Source organism: Clarias gariepinus, chromosome 13, assembly GCF_024256425.1.
Source record: "Clarias gariepinus isolate MV-2021 ecotype Netherlands chromosome 13, CGAR_prim_01v2, whole genome shotgun sequence".
In the NCBI taxonomy this organism is placed as follows: domain Eukaryota; kingdom Metazoa; phylum Chordata; class Actinopteri; order Siluriformes; family Clariidae; genus Clarias; species Clarias gariepinus.
The window spans coordinates 16,293,539-16,308,896 of NC_071112.1; the positions used below are offsets into that span (position 1 = coordinate 16,293,539).

Below are 15,358 nucleotides of genomic sequence, written 5' to 3' on the forward strand. Positions count from 1 at the left end.
GTGTGGACTTAAATGAGATTACACACATTTTATCCCTGCATGTCTACCCACAAGCAATTTGTACACTGATACAGAAACACACATACTCAAGCACATGCAGCATCAAGTCAGAGGTGTTACAAAGACAAGGTAAGGAGAGGCAGTCGCTCTGAAACAGTCTCACTGATAAACAGCGGCTCAGGGAGGAACAGTCCCTTTTACTCCCACTAAACTGAAAACATGATTTCTCACGTGACACAGTCAAAACTTTTTTCATGTTACTTTCTTATCATAAAATTCACCTTTCATTTTTTTTTTTTGGATAAATGAAAACTATTTTAGACATTTGACCTTTCTGTGACCTTGACCCCGTTGGGCTCAATTAAAAAAATCTAATCAGTTCATCGGCTGGTTATAATAAATATTGATATAAAATGTAAATCCTAAAAACATTTAAATACTTTTTCTTGAGATATCTGGGTAACTTAAACATTAATATGCTTACCAGACGGTGTTCTGAACTAAGAGATGAACAAACACGCATGAATAATGTGTCTGCATTTCTTTGTTTATTATCAGCAAACAGCATGTTTAAGCATTTGCCCAGGTGCCCTGTGTCACATTCGTACAGTACCGTATCTCAAATGAACAAGTCATTATCACACAAATCATACAGAGACAGAAAGAAAATATGGAAACATTAGCGTTCTCCGGTTAAACAAAAGGGTTCCAACGGACGTGAATTGTTTGTATGTACTTTTCATCTGGACTATAGGAGATGTTACCATATAAGCAATCAGGAAGTGAATTGAGGGTTGCAATAGAGGCATTGAAAAGTCCATATAATAGCAGAAAACCTTACACTAGCTTACAAGTATCTTTAATCTTAGTCAGATGGATGGACCAAGAGCATAGCTAAAAAAAAAAATTCTTTGAGTACGTAAACATCAATGTGCAGATAACATTATAACAGGAAAGGAATCTACTGAAGGAAAACCAATTCCAAAACTTACCCTTGGCAGTGTCTGGATCAATTTGAAACTGAATCGGTTCATCAGCTGGTTATAAAATAATGCGAAACAAATCTTACGAAGGCTCAACAACTCGTTCTCAAGATACCGCGCTAACTATACTCCCCTGCAGGAAGGAAGGACAGATGGACAGCCTGAAAACATAAAGCCTCCTCACACTATTCCTTACACAACGGTTCTTGCCAATTAAACAAACTGCGTCATTTTTTTTTGTTTGTTTAAAACATCAGCACATTGTCAAGTTGGTTCATAGTTGTTTCACCCAACACTCGGTGCGAGTCCCTGAATAAACTGAGCTTTAAACAGCTGCACTGCTTCTGATTCACAACACAGAGGGAGGAAAAGCACCAGTCTGTCACTCTGAATAATCGGCATTGAGAAGACTCGAGAGACGCGGGTAGGACAGATAAACTTTCCTAGTTGAGATTATTAGAGATGGAAATCACCAGGGACCAGCCGATACGAAATTATCATGATACCTAGGTGCCGATTCGATTTGTATTGAAATTCGTTTAGCATCACGATTTTATAAATATCCACTTTTAGTAGTATTTATTTTTTAGATTTTATTACAGTCCTAAACAAGCTTCACTCCTACCACACAGGATGTTGCACTGCTTGTCAATGTGTGAACAGTATAAATCTGCAGGACTACAGAGGAACTGCAACCTCAAATGCTAAATTTTTCTAAATGAAAGTCTGTAAGGCGTTTCGTGAATTGACAGACAAAATAATTGTGGTGCAAAACTTCCTCCCATCTCTAATGATCATGCTCATAAACATCCTTTAAATGCAGATTTGCCGACAGTACTGCAATCGCTCTGACTCTTTTGCTATGAAGCCTTAGTTTCGGTTTTGAGACATGATTTCAACGACAACATCAGTCAAACGAGCCGCTAAAAAGGCTTTTAAGTACTTATCCCTTATCACAGCTTAGGTGTTTCTGCTAGAAATCAATGCTCAATTTTTAAACAAGCTGATATTTAAAATGTGGCTTCAGTACATTTATGTTATATTAATTATTATATTAGATATATCCAAGTAGCCACCTCCTACAAAGGCTGACAACAGGTTATTAACATTTATTTAGACCACAGTCTCATGAATTTTAAGCATCCTAAGCTAAACTTACTAAACACATTCATTAGTAGAAATGTAAGAATTGGTATTAAACATTGTAACAATGTGACACATTTCTTAGATTAAGTCACTGATTAAGTTTTACACATGATGCTGTACTGTTCCCAACAACGCACAACGTGAGACGTGTTTCTGCATCAACACAGGCAGCTAAAGGTAAAATAAATCATAAATCTTTCTACAGAGTTAACAGCTTGTGCTTTTAAAAATGAATTTTTTTTTTTTAAATCGGCAATGTTCAGATGCTGGGCAGCAGCAGAGCTCTAAGATCACGATACTATTGTAAATGCTGCGTTCTGATAACCTAGTTATTTTCGATAGTTGCCACTTTTTCGTGGCATGCAGGCATACAGATTTGCAAGCATCTATTTCCTATCTGAGAAACCACAAACACACAAAACAAGCACTCGTCAGACCAGGTGACAGAAGTGCAAGTCATTTCTTTTCGCAGATATTTCAAACAGCGAACAACATTGGCGGTCGTCATCGAGACTCGGAACATGTTTAGGAAACACTGCTCGCGTACGGTAAGAGAGCCATGTGCCTTTTTTAAATGAAAAGCCTTGTGTGTATCTGTGCACGTTTTAAAGCATGAGAGTCACATCCTTCCTCATCCTCTGCTCAGACCTGACCTCTGGATGATCTAGTCTCTAGGTTTAGATCTAAGTTTTTTTCTCACACACACACACCTACACACACACACACATACACAAATGAATAAGTACATTTATAATTAAAACTAGGTGATGTGATAAAATATATAACACTTCAAATGTTGGTATATTTTTTTTTTGGCTGTTTGTAATATACTGTAAACTGCCGGCTAAAAACAAAACAAAAAAAATTAAAAAAATAAAACACTTATATTTCACTCAGCTTTGATTAGGGCTGGGCCGATAAACGATATCATATTGAATCGCGATTTATTTTATTTTAATAACGATGATAAGCTCTAGACATTTTTTGCTCGATATGGATTAATCTAAGAGCCAATCACACAACAGAACAATACGACAACAGCCAATCAGCGTGCAGCTTGCGCGTGCACGTCAAAGTTAATTTCCTACCGCACTTTGAGAAGCAAACTTGACACCAGGACGACAAATGGTGGAGTGGAAGCAGCGACAGTGAATCTAACCATCGAGTTATTATCCAAAGATGTTGAAATTGTCGACAAAAAAAGGTAGCACGAATTCTGTTATATGGAAGTGGTTTGGCTACCTGAAAAATGACGAGGCACGGATTAAATCGATCTGTAAAATATGTTGTGGGTTTGTGAAAACCAAGACCTATTCCATCACCTAAAAAAGCATCACCCAAACGACCACACTAAAAGCATGAAAATGCGGGCCGATGCTACTCCGTCAACTAGCAGGGCTAGCAGTGGGGCTGTACCAAAGCAGAAATCGCTCGTGTTGTCTTTCGTGGCCATTACACCTTATGAAAGGTGTTCCAAAAGGAGCGAGGATATAACCAGGGCCGTTTCTAACTTTCTAGCGAAAGATACGATGCCCCTAAGCACAGTAGAACAAGACGGCTACATCTAGCCATTGGCAAGTTAAGCATCTACTAAAGTTAAAGTTTTCAGTGCTAAAACAGCATATGAGGATTTATAACATAGCCTTAAATGCTTTGAAATCGTAGGATATCACGTTTGACTGCATAATTTAGAAAATGCTGTATTCACACTGCCCTAACAAACTTGCGTGTGGTTGTGCGCTGTAAAGGCAGATATAAATAAATAAATAAATAAATAAATAAATGATCGTCTAGACCTGCTTGACGCTATTTAATAAATATGCATATATATTAAGCATGTTACATGGTGTTAATGTTTTAAAAAGTGAGTAATGCATCTGTTCTACAATAATAATGTGATAATTTCTCATAATTCATTCCATTTTTGTTGTCATTGCATGCTTAAGCCATATGTTAGTTTATTGGGGCAGTGTGAAATAGCCTTTATTTAACTCCTAATTGTGGGATAAAAAGACAGCCCTAGTGTGTGTGGTCTAAATGTTGTTTCCCATTAATGTTTGAAAATGTTAAAACATTGTAATTTATCATCACAAAATACTTATTAGTTTTTTTTTAATAAAAATCTTTGCCTTGTAAAGATTCTGAGCATGCGCCTATAGTATCTTAATTTTTAAGGTCAAATCTGTCGTCTGTTTTTGTTAATAAACTATACTTTAAAATGTAATTTAATGAACCCTTTATTTTTGTGGCTTCAGTCATTGTTGGGATACTCTTTTAAAGCTGGCAGCATTAAGAGCTTATATCGAAATATATATTGTTACTGTTCAATATGGGGAAAAATTATCGAGATTACATTTTTGCCATATTGCCCAGCCTTAGCTTTCATTATGGTGAGCAATGCTGTGGCCAGTTCATGTCTGAAAAAGAATCCTTATGCTCCTAGCAACACTCAACAATTAAAGTCCTGGAATATGCCTGTGCCTGGTCACTGTACATTCAGGTTATAAGCTGACTAAAGCCGCTCCTTCCGCGTGCGCGAGCTCACAGACGCCGCTGATTGGCTGTAGAGCCGTGATTAATCTGGGAGCACAAGTACCTCTCATCCCTCCCCCCTGAGAGAGCTCGGCCAATCAGCTCTCTCTGTGCCTCCGGCTGTGAGAGGAAAACAGCATCACCCGGGGTTCGAACCAGCGATCTCCGGATGATAGGGCGAGCACTTTACCACTGCGCCACTCGGAGGCTGGTAAACTGTCTTAACTCAGACATTTTAACGCTTGATTATTAGATGCGAGCCATTCATGTCAACTTTCTAAAATGGAAACTCTTTTGTACATGTATATATACATATATAAAAATGTAGAGAAAAAGAAATCACAACAACTGCATTAAAAATAACATGCACCAAACAGGCACCTGTTACATTCTTGGCCAAAGGGAAAAGAGGGAACCTCTCTCTGCTCTTCCAGGACAAAAGACATCTATTAATGTCAGACCATGTTCTTCCTCTCTCTTTTATTTAGGTCATATCATATCTGTGCTTAATGCAGACTCAAGGCGAGAGCATCCACCTAGTTTCCACAGCAATGCTGAGAAGTGTGCATGTATGCGTGTTTGTATGTGTGAACTCTTCTCTCTCCAGATCTCTGCCGCCACTAATTCACTTTATTTGGCCCTCTGCTGCCATAAGTCGACCTGCCTTATCCTCTACTTCATTCACACTTGTTTTCTTCCAAAACCCTTTCAAGTTTTTTTTTTCCCTTGAACTTTCTGGGGACCATGTCCTCTCTTTCTCGCACCCTGCACGCCTCTGTGTGCTTCTGCCTTTCTCATTTGCTCTCTGTGAACGTTCAAAAATGTGTGCAAGGGGAGTATAAAGCATGTGTGGGGGCAGCGAGTACAAGCAGTAGTGGAGGGGGGAAAGAAGGAGAAGGAGGGGAGGGAAGAACAAAAGCTGGAACAGAAGGAAAGAGAGACAGACTGGGTGAGAAAGAAAGAGAGAGAGAGAGAGAGAGAGAGAGAGAGAGAGAGAGAGAGAGAGAGAGAGAGACCCAGAGCAGGCCCGAGTCATGTGAAGGAGCTTTACAGAAAGCTGGAGTGTGTGTGAGGGGCCTGGCTGTGAGAGAGACTCAGGAGTTCCACAGGATTGGGAAGGAAATTGGGAGCGGTCACAATTCATGTTTTTTTTTTTTAATAACCACGGAATCACCTTACACATTTTATGAACTTTCTAGCTATTTATAAAATCAATCTTTGGTGTATTTGTTCCATCACACTCGGGTCTGGTCTCAGTGCATGGAGGTTTGGGCATGACCTAAAAAGATACCTGATATGAAGTTACAGACTCAAACTCCATATACAGTGGGACAGGTATAGTATATATAACAAGAATAACAAGTAACTGGAGTAAATGATCAGAACTGTACACTTGAAAACCTGATTAAACTACAGGACACATACTTTAGTGTGAATCAGAGTGCGGGGGCATAAATAATGTTGTATGCATTTACTTATACATATGTAGTATGTATGTAGTTACTCATTAGTCTTTCTTGAGAAATTGGTACATTTGAGACAAGACAGAACATCTAAAGTGCTGACATAAAGATGCAGAGCCTTTCTTAAAGTTATTAGATTTTCATTTTAAAACACAGCAGAGGTATATATTAAAGCCTCATTCAGGGGTTTTCTGTCTTAATATACTTTAAGACCTTAACTTTAATAAAGAGTTCTAACAGTACATGGGGGTTGTGGCTTCCCATAGAATTTTTATTACAATGCAGGGGTTAAAAAAATAAATAAATTCAGTATTAGTTGGAGAAATGTCTCTCTCATTTTATATATTATATATATATATATATATATATATATATATATATATATATACATATATATATATATATATATATATATATATATATATATATATATATATATACACACACACACACACACACACACACACACACACACACACACACACACACACATATATACACACACATATATACACACACACACCTCATTGTATCAAAGCCTCAGCGCTCTTTGAGAAACTGAATCGCTTTTTTTATATTACATTACAGTATTGAACTGTTTGTGCATTTTAAAGCGCCATGTTCTGGACAGATCAGTCTGCATGAAAAGCTCCTCTGAAGCCTCGGACACACCTCTGATATAACACCACCAGTTGGCTTATACATACATACAATGGGTTGTCACTTAACATGCAGAGCGAGCAGGATATGGGTGTCTGATAAATCAGCCAAACAACCAGCAATTTCTCAACCATTTTTTACATCCATACTAGTTTTCTTTTCTTTACAAAGTAAAATTGCCACGAATAAATATTTTTTTGACATGAACTGCTTTCGATGCTATGGATATTATTTTTGCATAAAACTTTTTTAGCTCTTTCAACCGTCCCAGGTCGCTGAAACACGCACTGTGAGCAGAGAGATAGCAGAGTTCAGGCCATGCGGAAAGACTGATTAAAAAGAAGAGTAAGAGTTAATACGTTGTATGTGATCAATAAAATGCATGCGCTGTCTGTCTAGTCTAAAAGGAGTGAAATCTCACACACAACTGTTGATCACTGAGATCAGCTCATATGCCACTCTTCCACACTGTTTATGTGAAATAAAAATTTCTTTATTTTATATATTTAATTTCTTTATAATTGAGCTAAAGCACCCGGCAAAATACTGGTGCAGCAAAGGAATTTCTTTAGTTTTTTCCTGTACACTGAAGACATCTGGGTTTAACACAAAAAATTAAGAAAATAGATGAGAACTGCAGCTTTTATTTCCTAATTTTACAAAGAGATGTGTTAAACAATTTAAAAAGTGGTGCCTTTTGTTTGAACACACACTTTTAAAGGATCAAAAATATCAGAACACATCACAGGTTGTTTCTTGTTGTCCAGGTTCGCCCTGTTAGATTAATTGTTTAGGCAAAATTAATAACTCTGAATGTCTACTCTTGGTCTGAGCCCTGGGGTTTACCTGTAAATGCCACATTTGTTTTATATATATATTTAAAAAGGATAAACCAACCTGAAGACCAGAGAGCTGCCTAAGGGTGAAAAGCAAGCCATCAAGAATTTGCTTAAAGTTAAAGAAAAGGTACTGGAGTGCTCAGACAAGGCAAATGTCAGCCAAGTTAACAGCAGTTAATGAGAAACTTTCTGCTAAATGCTGCTTTTTGTTTCTACACAGCTTGCACAATCACCTACAACCAGGGGTGAGGATATCATATCATAAAAAGTGTGCAAGTTGTGTATTTAGATCTACCAGAGGGATGGAAAGACCATAGTTTAGAGAATTGCTCATAATCTAAAACATACAAGTCTCATCAGTTAAGCTTGGTTCGGTAGTGTTCTGGCTGGTGTTTGTATGGCTTTTTCTGGAACAGGTTCACTAATCTCCATTGGTAATGTAACTCATGACAGTAAAAGACAAAAAAATATATATTCTTAACCATTCTGTCTGCAAATTAGAGAGATCCGTCCAACCTAATTAGAAATGATGTCATCATAAGACTGGACAATGACCCAAAAAAAAAAAAAAAAAAACTAACACATTGCCATTACAACAAAGGACTTCATCATGGTAACAAATAGGGAAGCTCTTAAACTGGTCGAGCCAGTAACCTGACCTTAACCCAATCAAGCATGCATTTCACATCCTGAAGAGAAGACTAAAAGAAGAAACCCTGGAACAAAACCACAACTCAAGGATGCTGCGGTAGATGCTTGAAAAGAGCACAAAAGAAGAACCAACAGTTTGATGCCTTCAGTGGTTTGTCCATATGATGCAGTTGCTGCAGACAAGAGCTACGTGACCAAAGATTAAGTGCTGTTCAATTTCACTATCTATTCCAATACTTTTGCTCACCTAAAATTTGGGTGGTCTACCACCAGAGGTCTCAACTTCAGTATATCTAGATAAAAATATTTAAAAAAAATTATATTCAATTAAATTTTATTTATATAGCGCTTTTAACAATAAAAAAAATAATAATAAAAAGTTAAAGTGTGAGGAAACCTAAGTAAAGTATGATTATTATAATTGTAAATAGACTGTAAGTCCAGTAAAACAAGAAAAGAGTTTAGGTTAACATGAAGTCCACTTTCGTTGTCAGAGGCTGAGTTACAAAAGTTTTGTAAGAATTTCAGTGCTGAACTACTGAGTGAGTGCATTCACAAGTCATCAGAGAACAGCTGTCTGCATCGGCCAAGTCCAAGACCATATTCATGCTCAAGTGTAACCGTCCACAGTCACCACACACATCCCAAGCAGACCATATGACAAGATCTCCAACCGGATTGTCATATTCTTCACTTTATGATCTCAAATCTAAATGTCTATAAGAAATAAAAAAAAATAAATAAAAATTGGCCCTGTTATTTCAATACTTTTGAAAAAACTTTAAACTTTATTAACACTGAATTCAGCAGAATCTGACCTATTTAAGTCCCTAGCGCTACATCATTACTTGCAAAATATGTTCACTCTACCCTGTTATCATGTGCCATTTTGCTTGGGCATAAAATGTATTATGAGTTGAGCATTTTCCAAATTACTGCCTTCTGCAAAATCAAAATCTGTTAAAATGCAAGCAGTGTTAAAAATTTTTTTTTTTAAAAAGACTGGTTTCTCTTTTTTTCTCTCTTCTACACCGAGACCATTAACACAAATCCAATGGGAACTGAACCTTGAACACTGCTTTATCTGACTCCCACTCATTCACTTGTACTCATCCATCAATCACTAAAACCTTGTTCCGCTGAAAGTCTGTATATTAGAAACGAACAAAGCGGAAAAGACTGACGAGTATAAAAAGAGAACGGTGAGTGCAAAAGAATGAAGGGAACAAGCTGGACAGTGAGCGAGCAGTGCTGTTCGGCATATACGGGAGGGTTGTGATAATCTCTCCAGGAATGGAAAACTGATTAATCGCTGCAGAAGGATCCTGGGGAAGAGCACAAAAAGCCTTTGAGAAACAGGGAGTGGATTTAAAGGGGGGAAAAAAAGATGGTAAGAACTTCAGTTTTTTTTTTTTTTTTTTACTGCTTTTAAAATACAAGAATACAGGACTCTCTTCAATTTTACACACACACGCACACTTACACACACACACACCCAAGTTAATGACAGCTCCTTTCCATGTCACACACTACTAAATGAAAGAAAAAGCTGGTGGGGAAGAAAATGCCGTTAGTGTAATAATCCAATTTTGGAGTGCCAATGCAAGCTTACATAGAAATGGAAAAAACTTAAATGCAGGCCACGTTAAATAAAACGCGGCTCTGCCTGCTGTAATGGCAAAGCACCGATCACTCAGAACGGCTGCATAACAGACTCCAATTAACATGGAGAACACGCCTCATCAACAGATTCAATACGACTCCAATAAACAACAGTGTGATTACTTCGGCCGCTGGCACATTCAGACGCAAGCTGCCATAAGAATGTTTTTTGCAGAAAAAAAGCTTCATACCGTACTTTAGCCTATGTTATGTTTGCATTCACAACACTGATATAAAGGACAAATGCAAAATACAAAGGAGTCACTGTTCCTTATTGTGAGGAGAGACTTGAGTTGCTTAAACATCCACTTGTACAACAAACATAAAATAACTGTGAGTAGAAAAGTGATGGGCACAAGAAGCACCAGCGTAAAAAATAGACTTTGACCATCTTGAACGATCTACTCCTCCAATCATCGGTACGAAAATGACATCTAAGTAACATAAAAAAAGACAATTACATTATACAGAAAGACAAGCAGGATAATGCATTAATGCATGTGTAAGCAGTGTGTTACTATATGGATTCAATATCAAAATGCCAGCTTTATTCTTCAATTTAAGAAGCTTAATATTAATATAGCTTAATTTTTTATGTAAGACGTAAAAGATTTTTTATCTGTTGTTTGGTACATACTGTAGAGCTGTGAATCATCGGTGGACTGTTAATTCAACTTAAATATTTAGGCGCTGCGAGTTTTAGGTCAATTGATTCAGCGGCACCAAAGCTGTCTGAATTATTTCAAGCAGCTTGTTTACAGGTTTTGAAGTATTTGAGGTATTTAATTAACATTGTAACGATCAGGAACACGAGTTATGCAACATTTCAATGCCATATCTTAGATAAAGTGATAATCTTTTTTCCCGTGCCAATCTTCTGGCAGTCCAGTATAGAGGTGTGAGATTTACTGTGTGATTCACAGCTATATTCCAGAAGGTGGTGGTACTGTGGCAACTGCTCTGAAACTCAAAAGATGAAGTGTTACTCTCGCAAAACAAGAGTATTGGTGGAAAATTCAAGCAACTTTTTTTTTTTCGTAAAAGCTGTGGTTGCGCAATTTTTTCCTTTTAGACTATTTAACATTTGTAAATTTACCACATTTGTAAGTTTACCATTTAAATAATTTAAATGGTGAGAAATTGACCAAACAATTCAATAAACTAAATTAATCAACAAAAGCTCAATTAAAGCACACAGCTCTAATGGTGTAGTATGTCATTTCTGAGCTAACTACTAGCCTTAGTACAGTTGGATAAAGTTCCATACGCACAGATTTGCAAATACAAATTTTAAATATATTGTATGGCTACTTTTGGATCAATAGATTAGACACTCCAATCTAATAATACACTCTAAGTAATAATACACTTTTATTTTTAAACACTTTCTGTATTCACAGAAAACTTAAAAATATAAAGAGCATAAAGCTACAGGTTGTGTAAACAAGCTACATGATGACAGCTACTGTTGCAGTTTAAAGCATATTTTTAAATTTTATACACTACTAGTCAAAAATTTTAATTCCATGGTCTTTTTTGATTTGTATTTCCTTCTACATTTTAAAACAATGCTAAAGGCATCCAAAATATGCTATTATTATTTAGATGTATCTGCTTTTACTCTGTAAATCCTTCATAGCGACTCTTATCTGAGTTATTTGTGATTAAATAAACTTCTTGTTTCCCTGGGATGGTCTTCATGAGAGCCAGCTTCATCATGGTGCTTAATGGTTTTGCAAATGCACTGGACATTACTGTTCTTGCAAGAACTATTCCAGAACAGCTGATCATCTAATAACTGTTGCTGTTACCTAATGCAATAGGTGTTATTTCAAATCCAAGTTCGTTCTATTATGCATAAAATAAAACTTATGTCCAAACTTTTGACTGTTACTAATATATATCTATATCTATCTATCTATCTTTCTATATATATATTTTGACATACAAATAAGACCTACAAAGATTAAGTGATTTTTTTCTGGATTACTTACAACAGAAATTTATCTTTTCAACAGCTTTAACAGCTTTTCAAAATGCATAGGGGGTAAACCTATAAATGTAAATAATGATATGGAAATGTAAATAACCTTGAAGGATCATGTCAAGGATTCATCAATAAATTTTAAAAATAATAAAACAATTACTAAACATTATTCTGCAAATAACTTGTTGCAAATAACTGAAATAAATCTAACAAACAATCCTCCATGCATCATCAACTCCAATCATCATAAAACTATGATAATCAAAAAACAAAATGAAGGTATGTAATAAATATTATCTTTAAACTGATATGTTATCAGGTTACAAAGGTAATCCCCCCGCCCCCCACTCTGATAAAAATAATTATTCTCCATGTCATCACTAAAAGTAGCCCCATCACAAATTCTTATCAAAGTTGGTAACATATGAAATCAGAGTCTACTGCATTATGTCATTCACTAGTATCAGCAAATACTGAACAGTTTGTCTTAGAAATCAGAATATGTGGTTAATAATTAAAAATGTCATCAGTGACACTCCACACTCTGAGCAGATCGATATGAATAAACTAATGTAAGGAGAGCAAGGAGGTGAGCTACAGTAACATAACCCAACAAACAATACAGGACTGGGAAGGAAGGGGAAAAAAAAAATTTAAGTGCCAATTAAATAATCATTATAATCACAATGTACTTGTATTAAGACGACGCTGGGTGAATAAAAATGCATGAAAGTAACTAAAATGGAAAAAGCCTACTGAGCATTAATGTGTATGTTTTTTAAACAGCGTGCAGCACTTTAAATATCACATGTTCACTCGGCAGACGCAAAGCGGAAAACCATGCTTAAACTGAGCTACATTACTCTGGGGAGAGACATTAAAAGGCTTCTCCGTGGCATTTTAACATAGGAAGGATACTCGGTGTAAGGCTGACAGCCTCGGAAAGCCTTGCCTTAATTGTTCTTAATTGCATTGAATGTCCTCAAGATCTAAATTCAGGCCACTATTAGGGAAAAAAGCGAACCTGAAGCTGTGCAGAAATCACGATCCTTATGGCAACCAGTACATGTCTGATAGAGGCAGAAGCGCCTCCGAGAATAGCTGTGCTTAATCAAGCTGGAATCAGCTCTGTCAATATAACAGCTGAGAGGCTTGATCGTTCCTCATCAAATCTCGTCACGGTTTCCTATTTTGTATGCATGTTTAAGACGCTATTTAAAATGCAGGAGCTGTGGAAATGCAGTTTTCTATCAAAACAAATGCATATGGCATTTAACTTAACTAACGTCTGTGATTTGTGATGTCCGACAACAGGTACGATAGAGATTAAAACAAACAACACTGTTTTATAGCATAAGGTCCTCTCTTTCTCTCCCTCTCATTCTCTCTCTCCTCCATCCTTCCCTATAATGGCAGATAGTTGGTTTAGAGACAGACTTAATCTCCACAAGTGCATGATCTGTTCAGAAAAAGGCTCTACTACATACAGAGGGACCATTATCTTAGAATGTAAGGATCATCATAAAGAACAGGATGCACCTGGCCCTGTTTAAAAAAAAAAAAAAAAAAAACACACACAGCCTCATGGTCCTGTAAAATGTGCAGAGAGAGAAATCAGTGCACATAATGACTCCTGTGAGACGGCCGCCCATGCCGTTATGGATCCACCACCATGTTGGCAAAAGACATGACTGAAAACTTTACTCTTTCTGCCTCAAAACCTAAGCATGTCCACATGGAGGGAAACTGTGGCTCAAGTGAATATTACCTTTCCTCCATTGCACAGGAATATACAGTTTGAGCGGCGCCACCGACCTCGATACAAGCACTTTCTGAACTGGGGGAACTTTGTAAATTCTCAAACACTCATTGGCACACAAAGACACTAAGGTATTAGCTTTGAGGAGTTAGGGAATGTATTCCATTCAACAGAGACAAAAAATCCAAACATTTAGTGATGTCTGTGCGTTACAAATTTGTCATCAATGGGCCTTATCTCAATTGTAAATTTTTGCTGCTTAAATTACCCTCTGCAGGGTAACTCTTCTTTTGTTGCAGTAATAACTGCCAGGTTGAAAGCCGAGTGTGTTTGCGAATTATACTTCTATATATAAATGGCCGTACCTCTGCTTTAATAGCTTTTCTGAATGAAGAGCAGCAGAAACGACAGGTTACAGCAATCAGGAGAACACTATTATGAATATTGTAAGGCGCAGTGGATGCACATTTATGCGCAGTCAGCATTTTATTACCGCCGGCTACAGGGAGGGTAGCTTGGGGGTCAGGACTGGATCTGGTCTCAGCGGGTTTAAAAGGAAGGTTCCACATCTAGCCTAAAAACTCCACCAAGCAGGTTTGATAGACATCAGCCTGACCCAAGACTACATGGCCTGAACCTGAGGGTATCTAACCCACTCACTCACTGTCTATACTGTGTTGTTCTGTCCACAGGGTCACAGGGGCACAAAGCGGGGTGCCTATCCATAGCAGGTATCTAATCATTTACACAATTGGATCATTTATTTAAAAAAAAGCAAATAATGACATGGAATTGCATTGTGTTAAATATAAAACAAAACATTCACAATCAGCAATAGGATATCTACAGATTATAGATCCCTCAAAATAGATAAATCCTTAAAGGACACTGCTTTTCTAAGAGAAGGTTATTCTATCCATTATATGAGGGGTGTTTGTGTCAAACCAGAGCCTGGGATGAAATTTCTCAAAAATAAAAACGTAAAGAAAAAAATAATTTAAAAAAAAACGTCAATTTGACATTAACCGTAGACTTCAAAGCTTTTTTTTTTTTTTTTTTTATAAATTCTATAATTTTTATAAAGCATAATTCTTATTTTTTCTCAGGTCTCCTCTGCTGGCTTTGTCCACATTACCTCAGCTTTTATGCAAAATTTAACTAGCTGCAATGACCTTTGTCCAGCCTCCACTGATTTTACTAAAACATAGACAGCAGTGTTGAATGCTAGAGGGGAAAATTTTTTTAAATTTAATTTCCTAAAAGGTATGTCGAATATCATAAGGGGTGAGTTGTCCAGCTCACGTTGTACAATACTGATATCAATAGTTACGGACAATAACATGAGAAGCTGTTATGACTAACATGTTTAAGCATGTTGTAGTCAACTGACTGCAGGCTCCATTAATCTGACATGCACTGTTAATGTGTGATTTATTAACAGGCACAACAGCAAGGTCACTTACAGTGTGGTTAAAGTCTATATCACACGAGAACCCTTGTGTAGAACAAACCATCAAGTGTGTGACAGGTGGACCAGGGTGATATTCCACTAAATTACTGACAATGAGTGAATGACACCATGGTATGACTTTGCATTTACTCGATCACGGGCCTTTGATGTGGCTACGACTTCTTTAGGCTTCCTGTTTAACATAGCATTGTATTCTTTATGAAAC

At 36.9% G+C, this 15,358-nt stretch overlaps 1 protein-coding gene across 2 annotated transcripts in view; it reads right to left on the reverse strand.

Moving 5' to 3' along the window:
- numb (NUMB endocytic adaptor protein) overlaps window positions 1–15,358 on the reverse strand; it is a 53,424-nt gene that overhangs the window by 19,793 nt on the left and 18,273 nt on the right. The window lies entirely within an intron of this gene.